At 38.4% G+C, this 17,457-nt stretch overlaps 1 protein-coding gene across 1 annotated transcript in view; it reads left to right on the forward strand.

Moving 5' to 3' along the window:
* The window catches only part of FRMD6 (FERM domain containing 6), a 252,545-nt gene that overhangs the window by 139,817 nt on the left and 95,271 nt on the right, over positions 1–17,457 (forward strand). The window contains exon 3 of the mRNA XM_020895677.2: positions 10,359–10,433. The gene's annotated coding sequence lies outside the window, so the exon portion shown is untranslated. The remainder of the gene's footprint in view (positions 1–10,358; positions 10,434–17,457) is intronic.

Genomic DNA, 17,457 nt, shown 5'->3' on the forward strand with positions numbered 1-17,457 from the left:
AACACAGCTGTATATAGGTATTAAAGGAGTTAATATTATTGGAACATTCCTGGAACATTGTAGGAGAGCAAAAAATGGCAATCATTGCTGTTGTTATTATTATCTTCTATGTATTAGGCAGCTCTGAACTTGAGGACATTGTTACCTTTCCTAAGTTATGTTTTTCTTTAAATCTATTTTACTATCTGCAAAAGGGGGATAAAATCATCTGGTTAATAGGTACATAAATTTAAGGGGATTAGAACTTATGCCCCTAAAACTAAAATAAAACATGCAGTGTACAAATTCATTACAATGACAATCCATTTATCCACAAGTAGTTATTAAATATTTATTATATGCCTGCACTGAGCCAGGACATGCATGGTGTCTGCCCACATAGGGCTTATAGTCAGCAGGAGAAGCTAGACTTTACATATGATAGAATAATAAAATGTATATTATATTATAAATGTAAATATTATAATTGTGATAAGGTTTTGAAAGAAGAACCAGTTGTTTTGTTTGAGCATTACAACAGGAACTGCATTAGTCTGGGTATAAAACTTTTCTGAGTATGATATTTAGTTAAGACATGCTTGGTAAAGAAAGTAGAGATGGGGGGGTAGGGGAGGAGGAGGAAATGTCCTGATCAGTTTACACAGCAAAAAAGGACCAAAGGCAGCTAGGGTTTAAGGAGTCAAGTAGCAAGAGATCTAGGCTTACATTAAGGAATTTTAAATAAGAGCACAACTTGCTCCTGTTTTTTTTTTTCTCCAAAGGTCACCCTGGTTGTTATGAGGAGAACAGATTGGAGAGAGAAGAGGGTGGAGGAGAGAAACCAGATTGGGGAAAATAAATGATGATGGCCTGGGAAAACTGGAGTAGATGGAAATGAGGGGCAGCATAGGCAGAGTCGAAACATACTGTGGAGGTGAAATTGGCAGGACTTGGTGATAGACTTGAGTGTGAAGGGTGAGGGCTGAGAGGTGCCGAGAATGGCTACCAGATTTCTACCCTGAGATGTTGAGAAGGTGGTACAGCCAGCAATAGAAATGAGGAAGTCTCCTGGACGAACAGGTTTGGTGGGGAATATGATTAGTACGTGTCATTTGTTTTCAAAATCATTTCATTGAAATGCAAATTATTTTAATCCATTGTAATCAGTAAAGAATTATTATAGTATGATTATTAACTTATGTTTTAGAAATTGTAATATGAATATTATAACTTTTAGTATATAAAGTTGTAATATTAAGGAAATCTGAATGATTCTTGGACTCCATTTGTATAAAGAACTTAAAGGTGAGGTTAAAAAATAGAATCAATCATCTGATGACTTAGTACCCTTTGACTATTGTTTTGGCATCATTTAAACTTAAAGATTATAGTTCTGCAAATAAAACCAAAATTTCTCAAGACAGGAGTTCTGTACTAAAACCTCCTAGCCTTGATAATCTATAAAATGAAGTCTTCTTATATTTATATTAAAAGATGAATATTCATAATATCAACATGAAAGCTGGGCAAAATGAAGTGAAAGTGAAGCTGCTCAGTCGTGTCAGACTCTTAGCGACCCCATGGACTGCAGCCTACCAGGCTCCTCCCATGGGATTTTCCAGGTAAGAGTACTGGAGTGGGTTGCCATTGCCTTCTCCAAAAAAAAAAAAAAATGAAGGAGCCCTTAAATTTCATCTACGCACATGAGTCCAAGGCTCAACAAGTGACCAGCAGATATCAGTATCTCTTCCGTAAGCTGTGGCTGTAGGTGACTGTTCATTAAATCAGCATTGAGCTTTGAGGTACAAGGAGGAAAAAGAGGAGGAGGAAGAGAAAAGAAAGAGAAAAATAAGGAAGACAAGTAGGAGGGAAGGGAGAGGGAGAAACAAAGGGTGGTATAAGTAAGGAGAAAGAGAGGGAGGAAGGAAGAAAGAAGGAATGAATGAAGGAAAGAAAATGAAGGGGGGGAGGAATGAATGAAAAAAAGAAGAGAAAATCCCAACTTTTACTTGAATCTGAGGCCAATACATAAATGAAAAAATACCATTTGGAAGAGCTGTCATAAATATGATAAGAAAGATTTCTTCCCCAATACTCCATAAAATAGATCTCCCTACCATCTACCACCTTCAGTAACTACTCTTAAAGCACCAATGACAGATGGAGAGTCATAGAATATTCCAGACTCAGAGCATAAAGGTTTAAAGCTAATGGACAATTTATGACTGGAACTTAGGACACAGATCAGACCAGATGTTTGGGGAGTTTATAGTTTCCAACAGCTGGTCCCCTTACCTACCAACATTACACCATCAACTTTGTATACTTTTTGGAATATCTGAAATATCTCATCAGCTGGATTCCACATGTTCTCTTCAGGGATGTAACATTACTCCATGAAAACAAGTTAAAACGTGAAAAGAAAGATGAACTTGAGAAAAATAGATTAAGCTTTTGCTTATGACAGCTGTACTTAATTTGCCCCAGAAGACAAGCAGGTATTTTCCCTGTAGTCAACAGTGTCGCTCATGCCCTTTTCACTTTCAGGGGTGACTGGTGATCAGGCAGATTAATTCACCTTTACGAGCCTCAGGTCCACCGTTGTAAACCAAAGTGACTGAACAAAATGGGCTCCATGAGATCTCTTGCAGGTCTATCCTTCAACTTTGACTAGCCTTCCTGGGAGCACTGTGTTTAAACCTCATGGGAATTGGCTTGACTTCTCTGTAGAGGTCATCCAAACCTGATTTCCACTCAACTTGTCCTGTGACTTCTAGTTTTAAGTTGGCCTGGGAACTTCTCCTCTAAAATTTACAACTGGATGAAATAAATCCATCAAGGGTGGCTAATTAGAATGAATATCATTGCCAGCACTAACTTATGAAGGAAGTTCTGTGAGGATAAAGGGAAATGATTCTCCCCAGACACAAGGAAAGTTCCACTGATCTGGCACAAGGGTGGGGATTGGGTGCCAGGAGGTGGGGCAGAGAGGTGATTACTAGGTTATTTTTCTCTGAGAAAGGCACGATTCCAAAGAGGACAGGGATAAAAGAGGCCCTGTGTCCTTGTATTTAGGATGCAGTTAGACTTCAGCAGTCGGATATTTGCCTGGACCCATGAAGGCAGGGCTTCCCCAGCCAGTGGCGAAGAGCCATCATCTTTACTTCCAGGGATGTCACCCTTCGCAGGAAGCCTTGCCCACATCACCAGCCTTTTTCAGGCTGAATTTCTCCAGTGTGCTGAGCGGTGACTGTGCAGCCTCAGCAGGATCCAACAAGACAAGGTAAGACACAGACTCAGGCCACTGCCGCTCCCATCAGTTTCCAAAGGCTCCCACTGAACATGAGTGACCACAGCTGCTATCAGCCAACATCCACAAGCCATGTCTCCAACATATTGTTGTTGGTTTTGACTTTCCCAGAGACAGTTCCCAAGTAAGAAGCAGTAAATTCAGGGAGAAGCAGGATCTGGGCCAACTGACTTACCAGTTTGCTGATAGAATCAACTTTGCTGCAATGGGGCTTTCACATCGCCACATTCCACTGCCATAGTATAATTACTTTAAACACAGAGTGGCATCTAACCACGCCACTGTTTACGTGCCCAAATCAGCACTCAGAGGACACTTTTTGATGTTACCTCGACATTACATGTGACTTTCGCAGGGAAAATAAGCCTGGTTTTTTGTGCTGGACGTCTGATTCAGAGGCTCTGAAGTGGTGTGTTGGATCCGGTAGCCTGCCCACCACAGAGCTGTGTTGTCGTCCTCACTGGTTCAGCCTGCAAACCAGCTCCATGTGGGGGCAGAGCTTTCCTGCCTGGTTTTCCTGCTTGTCTTTCTCTAATAGTGAGGAACTGACACAGTGTGACCCACCAAGGCCAAGCTATTTCCGGATAACACTTCCTTAACTCCACCAGTACATTCAGTGCAGTGTTTCACCCAAAGGCCAGACACCCAGCTGATCTTTTTAACTAGGCCTGACTGTCACTGCTCCACCCTGTAGGCTGTTGAACATGGGCAGATCTTCATGAAAGCATAACAGAGAGAACTAAAGCTACTGGATTAGATAGTATTACTTACAGATTCTTGGATATCTAAATGAAAGAGGGCTTACACATCTTTGACAAATTTTTTTAAGTCTTAATTTATATAATACCAAAGCAATGGCTTTTAAGAAGATAGAAAATACACAATAGGAACCTTCCTTACAGCTCACAATAAGTAGGTCAATGTGATTGTCGTTGCTTAGTTGCTAAGTCGTGTCTGACCATTTTGCAATTGTTGTCTGACTCTTTTGCAACCCCATGGACTGTAGTCCACCAGGATCCCATATCCATGGGATTTCCCAAGCAAGAATACTGGAATGCGTTGTCGTTTCCTTCTCCAAGGCGTCTTCCCAATTCAGGGATCCAACCAACGTCTCTTACATTGCAGGAGGATTCTTTACCTCTGAGCCCGGGGAAGCCCAGGTCAATGTGATTGCCCCCACTTTGAGACTGGGAAACAGAGACTCTACCAGACCTACTTGGGGCAGAAAGGTGATGAAGATGCTAAAGTTAGAATTGAAAGCCCCCAACTGGGACCAGCTTATGTGGTCACAGAGGTGTCCAACATAAATCGGGTGACCATACACTTTATCAGGCAAACCAGGACTGCTTTTTTCAGAATGAAAAGGAAATTATCAAAATTTAAACATGGACCCATGTCTTATATCACTCACAGAAATTAACTTGAAATGGATTAAAAACTTAAATGTAAGATCTAAAACCAGGAAACTCCTAGAAGAAAACATAGGAGCAAAACTCCTTGACACGCATCTTGATAATGATGTTTTGGATTTGACACCTGAAACATAGTCAATAAAATATAAAATAAACTAGTGGGACCACATCAAACTAAACGCCATCAATAAAATGAAAACACAACCTAAAAACTGGGGAAAATATTTGAAGACCATATATCTTTTAAAAAGTTAACATCCAATGCATATAAAGAACTCAAAACCCTGAATAACTCAGTTAAACAACAGGGAAAGGACCTGATTAAACTTTTCTCCAAAGAAGACATATGAAAGGTCAACAGGTGCATGAAAAGTTGCTCACCATCAGTGGTCATTGGGGAAATGCAAATTAAAACCACAGAAGCATCACCTCACATCTGTTAGAATGATCATCATCAAAAAGACAAGACAAGACATAACAAGTGCTGATGTGGATGTGGAGGAAAGGAAACCCTTGAGCACTGATGGTGCGCTATGTAAACTGGCATAGCCACTCTGGAAAATAGCATGGAGGATCCTGAAAAAATTAAAAATAGAACTTCCACATATGATTCCCTAGTTTCCCTTCTGGGAAATATCTAAATGTAACAAAAGCACTAACTCAAAAATATATCTGTACCACCATGTTCATAGTAGCATTACTTACAGTAGCCAAGACAGGAAAACAAGCTAAGTGTCCATTGACAGATGAATAGCTACAGAAGTTGTGATGTATTACTCAGCTATAAAAATGGAAGAGAACCTAATGTTTGTGACAACATGAAAGGACCTTGAAGGCATTATGCTAAGTGAAATAAGTTATACAGGGAAAGACAAATACTATATGATCTCACTTGTATGTTGAATCTGAAAATGGCAACAATAACAACAAATCAGACTCATAGACAGATCAGACTTGTGGTTACTAGAGGTAAGAGGGAGATTGGGAGAGGGGGAAATGGAGGAAGGTGGTTAAAAGATACAAAGGTCCACTTATAAGATGAGAGAGTTTAATACTTAGGGTGTAATGTACAACATGACTATCTGTAACACTGCTGTCTGATGTTTAAGAAAGTTGTTATAAAAAGATCCTAAGCGTTCTCATCACAAGAAGATTGTTTTTTTTTTTTTTTTCCTTTATTCTTTTCTTGCTGCTTTTTATTGTAGCTAGAGGAGAAGCTGGATGTTAGCTGAACCTATTGTGGTAATCATTTCACAACTTATGTAAATCAAACTATCAGGCTGTAAGCCTTATACAGAGATGTATGTCAATTATTTCTCAATGAAACTGGGAAAAAGACTTAAACAAGAATAACAGGCATAACCTGGGACTTTCTGGCAAACCAGGACATACATCCAAATCATCCTCCAGTATCTTCTGTCAGTGGTACTGCGTCTGGGTGAACCATGAATCCAATGAAGCATAAGTTTCAGGCTGCTCACTTGCACTGGTCCCTCTATACGCTGGGAGGAAAGCAGGCTTGTAGTGTCACAGGTTGAAGGGAGAGCCAAACACAAGCAGTGAGCATCTGTATGGACACGATGTTGGTAACTCTCCTAAGGATATTTTAGGAAAAGCCCCAGATCCCCAAGGCTTCAGGTACCTATTAGGATTTCTTCCCTAAATAATTATGTATTTCTGTGTTTAATATTGGGCTTCCCTATATGACCCAGCAATCCCACTTCTGGGCATACACACCGAGGAAACCAGATCTGAAAGAGACACGTGCACCCCAATGTTTATCGCAGCACTGTTTATAATAGCCAGGACATGGAAGCAACCTAGATGCCCATCAGCAGACGAATGGATGAGGAAGCTGTGGTACATATACACCATGGGATATTACTCAGCCATTAAAAAGAACTCATTTGAATCAGTTCTAATGAGATGGATGAAACTGGAGCCCATTATACAGAGTGAAGTAAGCCAGAAAGATAAAGAACATTACAGCATACTAACACATATATATGGAATTTAGAAAGATGGTAACGATAACCCTATATGCAAAACAGAAAAAGAGACACAGATGTATGGAACAGACCTGTGGACTCTGGGAGAAGGCGAGGGTGGGATGTTTCGAGAGAACAGCATGTATATTATCTATAGTGAAACAGATCACCAGCCCAGGTTGGATGCATGAGACAAGTGCTCTGGCCTGGTGCACTGGGAAGACCCAGAGGAATTGGGTGGAGAGGGAGGTGGGAGGGGGGATCGGGATGGGGAATACATGTATATCCATGGCTGATTCATGTCAATGTATGACAAAACCCACTGAAATGTTGTGAAGTAATTAGCCTCCAACTAATAAAAATAAATGAAAAAAAAAAAAAAAAAAGAATATTGGGCTTCCCTGATAGCTTAGCTGGTAAAGGATCTGCTTGCAATGCAGGACCCCAGTTCGATTCCTGGGTTGGGAAGATCCACTGGAGAAGTGATAGGCTACCCACTCCAGTATTCTTGGGCTTCCCTTGTGGATCAGCTGGTAAAGAATCTGCCAGCAATGCAGGAAACCTGGGTTCAATCCCTGGGTTGGGAAGATCCCCTGGAGAAGGGAAAAGCTACCCACTCCAGTATTCTGGCCTGGAGAATTCCATGAACTGTATAGTCCATGAGGTCGCAAAGAGTTGGACACGACTGAATGACTTTCATGCTTAATTTTTTTTCTTCTTGAGGATCCTCCTTTCCACCCCTCACCTCTACCCAAGTTATCTAAGCCTCAGGTTTCATATTTAGTGCCAAGGGCACCTGCTAAGGTGGTACAGTCTTGGGAGAGAAGTAGGGATCAACAGCATCCCACAGGGTACAATCCCCTGAATAATATTCCATTGTGTGTGTGTGTGTGTGTGTATATATATATATATATATATATATATATATCTCACAACTTCTTTATCTGTTCATCTATCAATGGACACTTAGGTTTGTTTCCATGTCTTAGCTACTATAATCATGCTACTATGAACATGGTGGTGTAGATATGTCTCACTATGATTTATATATATATTTCCTTTCCCTATGTTTCTTCTGATTTTTGCTTTATGTAATTTTGTTTCTTTGTCGTTAGGTGTCTAATGGTTTATGATGTCTATCTTCTTTGTGAATTGTACTTTTGTGAGCAAGATCCATGCCTTACTTTGGAATATTGTCCTTTCCTGAGAAAGGACATTTCTCTGAGAATATTTTATCAAGTGCAGAAAAAATAAGAATGGGAGCATCTTGGATAATGTCATTAATAATTTAAATATAATAGATTTCTATTTACATTGAATTATATTATTCTTATATCCTACACAAATATACTTAAAATTTTGTATCTCATATGTTGTTAGTAGATGTCCCTAAGACATTTAGAAAATCTGGCAAAAAGATAAAGAGGTCTGTATTTTTAAAACCGTCTGCTCGGCACTGCTTAGCCAGTGAGTGCAAGCAGAGTCCAAGGCTTCTGCCATCCAGCCCCAAGAGCCCAGAGGGATGTTTTTCACTTGCCCTTCTAAACTGTGGTACTGAGATAGCTAAACATTAGCACCAAATATTTTATGCTCAACAAATTAGTAAAATGAATTTTTTAGGTCCAAATTAGAGCCAAGGGGGCTTGGGAAATTTGTCTGGGCGGCTATCTTGCTTTGTCAAAGCTCACTTACAGGATTGTTCACCCTAATCTTGCACAAATTAAAAACTTTGTAATTAAACACATTAGAAAGTTTTCAAGTTGTCAAGGTAGCAGGAAAATCGTAATGACAATAATTATATTGTATCTAGAAACTGTGCTTGAAGACTATACAATTAACACTATGTCTTCCTGTTACACTAAAAGATGTCAACATTGTCATAATTTAAAAATTACATTATTTACTGCCCACCCTTACTCTAACATAGTATGAGCTGTAAAATAGGTATAGGGATGCAGCAGTGAAGCAGGGAAGTCTAGGGGCACTTTCATTACTAAAATCAGTAATGGGAAAATATCCTATGTCCAACAATTTGCATACTTAGAATGGGATGAATTTGCTTGTGTGTTGGGGGAAGTGGTGATACAATTTTTTCCCATTTAGCAGAAACTGATTCAGACGGGGTTCAGTAATTTCTACTGTTGCATTTCAGAGATGAAATGACTGAAAATGAAAACAGAACCCAGAAATTCTGACTTTTAAATCTATATTTGTCCCATGACCCTTCTGGGATTCCCCTTACTTTTTTTTTTCTGAATGGGGGCAAAAAATAGACATGTTTCTACTTATGACGGGAAACCGTACCTTGGATAACTATTCCCTTGACCCAGACTGGAATGTAACGTCTTCAGTTTTATAACAAACTGCCATAGGATAAACACTATAGTGTTGGAATCCTTTTGCTCCCTAGCACAAATTTCATCACACCAACCAGGCTGGTGTCCTTGCTGTTCTGGGACTCAGCATGCTCATCCCTTGTTCCAGGAATGGTCTTCCCTCTCCTCTGCTCACCCAAACTGTATCTTCTATCAGATTCACCGAGGCCTCACTTCATGTAAGGAGGGTACTCCCCTTCTCATCAGCTCATAACTGGGCCCCTCTGAATTCCTCTAGCACTTACTCTCTAAGTCATTCTTCTTGAACTTCATTCTCTTCTCTTTTTATCTTCACTGAACTGTGAGTGCCTGGAGAGCAAGGTCCATGCCTTACTTTGGAATACTGTCCTTTCCTATATTCATTAGGCATTAAATGGGAAACTTACAAATGGCTGTTCAAACAGCCCCCAGAATCATCTTATCCTTAGTGGTACTCCAAAGCTTGATGAAGAGTGAGAGAGCATGATGGGAAGCACATGAATTTTGAGTCAGACAGAATTTTTTAATCTCTCTTGGTCCTAGTTTTGTCTTTTTTCTGCTGTAAATAGGAATAAGAAGACCTAACTTAAAAAAAAAAAAAAAAAGACCTAACTTGCCAAGTTGTCCAGATTAGAAATAATGTGAAATGTCAATTACAGTGCCTACTGTATAGTGGGCTGTTAGAAGTGGAAGCTGTTATTAGTTATATAATAAGACCTGGGAAAAAATGATTTTATTTTGTATTCACTTGCCAAACAGAGGAGTTTTGAGATTACTCTTATCAAAGGAAAATAAAAATTATTTGGCAATATTATTTGAACTCTTGATTAGAGAAGTGTGGAGGGAAAATGGGAAAGAGTTTGGGTTGTGTGAATGTTTTTTTACTTATCAACATCAGGCTCAGAACTGGGGTTTTCTGCGTTGAACATACCAGCAGTCACATCTTCAGAATGAAAGGTTTTAAAGCATATTCCTCTGCAAATCATTTCACTCTGTTCTCAGGATTTGTCAGGCTTCTCTGCTACTCTTGCCTAATGTCAGATTAAGAAGATAAACAATTTTAAAACATACCAAGGGAATATTTCAAAGGAATTTTGTATATAATGATTTCTCTTTAGCCAAATGAATAGTTTTAATTACTTAAAATATGTGCATAGATCACCATGTGAGAATGTTCTTGATCCATAATCTCCTGTCTTTTCCTCAGTGGAACAGATGCCAAAATCTTTGCATTGACTGTAAACCAAACGAAGTTGCTACTTAATTAGCTGTAGTGACCTGGTAGCCTGAACACAAATGGTCCTTTTATTTTCAGCCACTCCAGTGATTTCCAGCAGATGAAGAGCCTGAAATGTTCTGGCTGTCTGGAGAACCTATAACTGAAAGTCAGGTGAGTACCCTCTAAAAGAAGAGAGTCCTCTTCAAGAGAGCCTTATAACCTGATGAGCAATTTATAAAACACTGAAGAGGAGGCCCACAAGCCTCAAAGACAGAAATCTATGAAGAACTGACTTGATGCCTATTCTTGGGTGAGTCATATGCCCTTCTCCCCTTTTGGCCCCTCCATTTGTAAAAATAAGGGTGATGTTTTTATGAGATATTATCATGAGGTCTATTTAAATGTGTGGCATAGTGACTGAGGACACTGGCTTGGAGTCGGAAAGACCTGAACTTAAATCCTTGGTTTATTACTTATCAATGCTCGCTTTGAGCAGGAAACCTCTTTATATCTTATTTTTGTTGTTTGTAAAATTGGGGTAGTTATTGTTCCTATCTAATGGGGTCATTATGAAGATTAACTAAGGTGTCTGGAATATCACAATAATTCAATAATTATTAGCTCTTATTTATAGAGTACCCTAAGCTTCTTATAGGAAAAAAACCCATATAATTCAAAATCCAAAGTATTCAATTGGCAGATAGGTTTGGGAACTCAGTTTCAGTTTTAAGTAGATTTAAATAGGCTTCCGCTTTCAATGAGCACTATATGCCAAATTACTTCAATTTTCTGTGTGAAATTCACACATTTTCTAGTTATTTTTTATATGCTTGTAGAATTACAACCATCAAGGTTATGTAATTATGTGTCACATTCATCTGCATAACATTGCTCCCTCTCTCGTGATAATTTCCCTGTGAAATACTAGGACTAGATGAAGTAAAGGGGGGAATTATTAAATTATCAAGCCCTGAACTAGTCAAACTTGACTGTTCTTTGAGATTCTCACCCACATTCATTTTCAATAATGTAATTTCAAATTAATGATCTTAGCTTCTTAGGTATATGTTTGTGAATGAGACCTAGAAGGAAACTTTATAAGTAACTGAAAAGTGATGATTGAAAGATACAGTTTTCCTTGGTTTGAACTGTTACCTACAGGGGTTAAGACACTTCAGAAAGTCTAGGCAGATAGGACACGCTGGTGCACAGATGACTGAGGGACAAATAGATGGCGAAGCATAGCCCAGAGGAAGTTGGAAATGAGAAAAGGCAGGATTGGGAGAGGGTGGCTCAAAGAGAGACTGCTGGCCAAGACAGGAAGTGGCTGGATGGGCGTGTTGGTTTGAAAAAGATCAGTCTATGCAGATGTGCGCTGCCAGCTCTGTTTCTGATGTCAATGAGCAGAAGTCGCTCTAGTCTGCTCCTCCTCCCTCTGTGGCCTCTACTGTGGCTGAATCCTGCTTCCTTCCTCCCCTCATAGCTCCATGCCTTTCCCAGCTGGAAAGTTGGAGCATTGGAGTTGTTTACCATTAGATTCAGAGCATAATGAATATTTGAGCTGAAAGATGCATGCCTATTCGAGGAATAATCCTGATTATCATATTCTCCACAACCACTGAATACTACTTTTGATAAGGAGATCACCTCATGAATTGCATATAACAATAAGCTGCTTATTTTTAAACAGCTTTATTGAAGTATAATTGACATATCATAAAATCTATTTTAAATGTACAATTTAATGACTTTTTAAAATAAAGTCATAGGGTTGTGTAATCATTACCACAATCCGGTTTGAGAACATTTCCAACTCCCCAAAAGATCTCTTATGCTTGTTTTTAGTTATTCCTCATTCCTACCCCTAACAACAGGTGGTCACCAATATGCCTTCTGTCTTTATAGATTTGCCTTTTCTAGACATATACATGAAGTCATCCAATATGTCTTTTATATCTTTCATTTAGCATGATATCTTTGAATTTCATCCTTGTTTTTATCATGCATCAGTAGTAGTAGTTTTTTTTTTTATTGCTAAAGAGTATTTCCATCGTCCAAGCACACCTGATAGACATTTGAATTGTTTCCAGTCTTTTGCTACTACAAATAAAGCTGCTGCGGACATTTACATATATGTCTTTGTGTAAATATATGTTTTCATTTCTCTTGGGTAGATTCCTAACAGCAAGATTGCTGATGGAGATGGTATGTTTAACTGCTTAAGAAACTGCCAAATGATTTTTAAAAGCAAAATATAAATTTTGCATTTCCACTAGCAATGAAAGAGGGTTCCAGTTTCTCCACATCCTTGGCAACACTTAACTATTGTCTGTCTTTTAAGTTATACCCATTCAGTAAGATCATAAGCATCCTAAAATGACCAGAAATCACTTATCAACTTGAAACAGGCCGTTTGGTGTCCATTTAAGAAGAAATGGAATGCTTATTTGCTATTTCTTGTTTTGATCAAACAATTAGAATAAGTGTGTGTGTGTGCGCGTGCACACACACACCCCTAGCCCTTGATATGAGCAAAGGTAGAGGCTCGGCGCGGATTGTCTTCTCCACCCGGCCAAGAGGCCAGCTTCTTCTCCTATACAGCTCCTCCTCTGCTCCAGAAAATTGAAACAGATCCCTTTAGGCTGAGCCTCTCATACCCCGTGGTATTATTCCAAAGAAAACAATCAAAAAAATTCAGGGAAATCATTTATTGATTTTCTTCCTATAATGATGGAATTAGGTGATAAATAATGCAAGCAGAAGCAAAGAGAAGAAAGTAGAGAACCCAACATTTGTCAGTTGCCCATGTACTGAATATGAGATAAGCCTTTTCATATTTTTCACATCATGAAATTCTCATAATCTTTGATATAATTTTATAAATCACCGTTTCATGGTCACGAAGTGAAAGCGCAGAGTTTAGGTCGATTGCATAAGGTTGCACAGTGAGTGAAGTTAGGTTTTAAGCCCAGGTCATTAGTTCTGAGATAATTTTATTTCATTATACCAACTGACAAGAGATAAACAGGAAAGGAAATTTTTAAGGAACAGGGAGTAAAAAGTTCATGTAAATGTTAACTACTGAGAGAATGTAACAAGATTTATAATGGTCTAAATTATACAACCAACAATTGGTTTGCGGTGCGGGGGTTCTGTTATTTCCCATGCTTTGATGCCTATGACATATAGAATCCAAACCCTGGGGACTAGGAATCACACTCAAAGCTTCAGGAAGGATGGGGAGGAATGGTATTCCTGCTTACTGATTTTCTCCCAGCTAAGAAAAGATTGTTCATTCTGAGCACTTGCCCAGATAGTGCAGAGAAAATCCACAGAGACATTTTTACCACCCAGGGTGAGAAACTGAAAGCTTCCAGAATTAAACTAGTACATTTTTTTGAGTAACAGTTCTGCTTCCCTTGGATAAGCAGAATCTTTGCTGATGTCATCACCACCCACCACCACCTGGCATCCCTGCATGGTGGTGGTCAGAGCACTGGAGAAATGGGTGGAGCATTTAGAAGAGATTACTTGGAGGAGCTGTCTCAAAGAATCACATTTACAGATTCTACAGAGAGGCCTCCTTAATCTCTGTCTTTAGGAAGAGTTGATGTATGTGTCTCTTACTCCATCTTTTTCCATAAACGTTTATATGGTAATAATGAAAGGAAAAGAGGTTACTCATCTTTAGGATGCCTAGTTTCAAAGGAAATGGCACTGCCTCCTTTAGTCCTGTTGCTTAGAGCGTCAGGTTAGGGGTTGATCATGCTTAGGTTGGGGATATATGAAGGGGACAAGGAATGAGCGATGAGAATATGAACAATATTCTGTGAAATCACCTTTTCTCTAACAGCCAATACAGCTCTAGTATTTGGGGATTATTTAGATTTTTGCCAGTTAAAGTCTTCAAATTTTAGGGCTTTAAATTAAATCCTGACTGACAGCAATTTGTTACTCAGCTCATATTATCGATATGTACTTAATAGCTCTTATCTTTGAATGGTAATAAAAATACCAGTGTATGCCACAGGATCTCAGAGTGAGAAGAAAAACCAGCAAAAGAGGTTACAAGGTGCTTTGCCAGAACAAATGTTTATTGATGTACCCAATAAAAACACTAATAATAGTAGCACAGATCAATGCCACTTCCCAAACTAGATTCCAAAACATATTAATAGGTGATCTGGGGTGGTGGGAAAACCCAACTCCATGATCAAAGATATTTGGGAAACACTGAGTGGAATTTGTGCAACACTTTAATGTATTAAATGTGCACTCTCAGCCTTCAAAAGGGGGAGAGCATATGGGGATTTTCTGAGCTGCTTGAAAAGACAAACATTTAATCACAGGAACATGTTGTAAAACATTTGGGGGTAAAGATGACATGGAAAATTTGCTATTGCTTCAAGGATATATTTCCTTGTCTTATCCAAAGTTCACATATCCAGACCACTCTTCATTTCACCTACCTTCTGCCTACTATCTCCAGGAAGGACTCAGATTGGTAAACATATACAGCATAGGAAGACACTGAAAGAGGAATGGTATCTATGATCCTTTCTAAATCTGAATTATCTTCTGAAAGCCGAGAGCCAGCCTGATTGAGGCACTGGTTAATGGTGGTTTCATGTAAAAAGGAAATTCTTCATTAAAAAACAAAACTAAAAAGCAAACAAACAAAAACTAATTTATATAATAACTACATGCAGTGCATGGGACTTGTTTGGATCTGGATTCTAACAAACCAAGTATAAGAAAATATTTGGGGGATGAGTGAAAAGTCTGAAGTTTAAGGAATTATAATTATCGTGTTAAGCATGATAATGGTATCTGGTGCTCTAAGGACATATGCTTAGTAGTTTAGTGTGGAATATCATGATGTTTAGGATTTACTTTAAAATAACCCAGGGAATTCCCTGGAAGTCCAGTGGTTAAGACTCCTTGGTTTCACTGCCAAGGGTGCAATTTCAATCCCTAATCAGGAACGAAGATCCTGCAAGTCACAAGGCATGGCCAAAAAATAAAAATAAAAAAATAGAGGAAGCAAATATGGCAAAATATTAATAACTATTCAGTCTAAGTAATGGAATATAGAGAGTTCTTATATTTTGTTAGTTTGAATATTTTTTATGATAAATAGTTTTTTTTTTTCCTTCTTAATGCAGACTTGTCAGTCCAGATCTACTAAAATCAAACTCTCTAGAGATTGGACCTAAAAGTCTGCTATTGTTTCCCTCCTCCTCTCTCTTACCCTCTTTTTAAAAAATCATGTGTAGTATCAGCTAGCTGAGATGCTAGCTTCCTCTGGACTGTGATAACCTTTGCACATTGCCCCATACTTCACAGCCCAGTACTTGGCAGCCAGGTTTGTGTGTGAAGTGATTTTAACACAGGAGAAAGCCTATTGCAGTGCTCCTGAGTACTGCTTGGTATGAAGCTTCAGGTCTTTTTAGTATTGAGTAGGCAAAATCTGTCATGGTCCAGTGTGTGGACCCAGAGCCATTTTTAATTACATGAGCCCAGCTACTGACAAACAAATCATTGGCATATAACAAAGGCTTTTGGTTTTTCAATTTTACAAGAAGTATTTTTAGAAAGCAATTTAAAATGCTCTCATTTCCTTTAAAATTTTAAGTAAGTTTTTTCACAAGTCTGTACATTTAGCTGTTAAGAACTATTCTCTGTAATACACAGTGGCACATCTTTGAATTAAGAATAAAAAAGTGAATAATTACTTGTCATAATTAGAAGGTAACTATAAAATTATAATAAAAGTAATATTATATTGTGCAAGTAAAACATTTTAAAGCAAACAATATAATAACTCTAATCAATTTCTAACATAGGTACCTAAAAATTAGTTCTTTAAAGAGAATGGCCACTCTGAGTGATTAGCATAATTAAGTTATATATTATACTTCACATACTAAATGACTGTCAACCTTCAGAGTTGACGTTTTGATGTATCTTTTAAAAGAACACAGTGAAGAACACAGAAATTCATAACCTGCAGAATCCGTGCTATTAACCCATACTATCTATACTCTCAAAAACCCATATCGTCATAACTTTCTAAATATTCTGACAGAAGGCTTACAGAACATGCCTGAGTATCATGCTGTGGTACATATGGTCTACAGAAAGTGGATCACCAACATAATTAGCCATGTTTTAAGACATCACATCCATTAAATATAGGTTTGTGAGCTGTTTTCATTTTTCTAAAATACACTGAGATGGCCTCATAGCTGCCTTTTTAAATGCTTGTCTGTTACCATCTAAAATCATGTAGCATACCAGAAGTGCTACCTTTAATACACCTTGGGAAGCATCAATCTAATTTAGGTGCAACAAAATTATATCAGATCCTTTGCTAATAGGAAAGAAATGGGGAAAGGGATTCCTAAAGGGGAAGAAGTATGTCACATGTATTCTATTTGTTTGACCTGTATCTAGAACAGTGCCTAAAACAAATAGGCATGCAGTACAAGTCTGTTTGAGTAAATGAATGAATGCTCATCATGTCTCCAAATTATCTCTAGCCCCTATTCTCAAAACCAATTATTTGTCAAGATAAAGGCTTTAATCAGAGCTCTTAGCCCATGAAAATTAAATTGCTGAGCCTGGCCCCTTTTGTACTTGAAATTCAAGTACTCTTGGGAAATCCAAACACATTTTCATTTACCAGTGTATATAATTGAGGCAAAAATAAATTTAGATAAATTTATTTAAACACATGGATATTAGATTTTGATATTTTCTAAAACACTGGAAAAGGAAATGGAAAGTTCTCTCTCATGAGGATTTGGAGGCTACTTATTGTAACTGAAAGAATGCAGACAGAAATCCTGGGCTCGAATCCTGACTCTGCTACTGGTTAGCAATGTATAACCTGGTAAAGTCATGTAATCTCTCTGAGCTTCAGTACTCTCACTTTATACAATGAGAAGGTGAGATTAAACTGTCTATAACTTTCCTTCCAGCTCTAAAATTCTGTTTTCCAATTTTTCTCCCAGAGACTCCTGAGCAGTGCTTGGTATGAAGCTTCAGGTCTTTTCTAGTACTGAGTAGGCAGAGTCTGGCATGGCCCAGTGTGTGGACCCAGAGCAGTTCTAAATTACATGAGTCTGGGTACTGGCAAACAAAACCATTGGCATATATGTAAAGGCTCTTGGTTTTTCAATATTGAAGCAAG

Source organism: Odocoileus virginianus, chromosome 6 (genome assembly GCF_023699985.2).
Source record: "Odocoileus virginianus isolate 20LAN1187 ecotype Illinois chromosome 6, Ovbor_1.2, whole genome shotgun sequence".
NCBI classification, from domain to species: domain Eukaryota; kingdom Metazoa; phylum Chordata; class Mammalia; order Artiodactyla; family Cervidae; genus Odocoileus; species Odocoileus virginianus.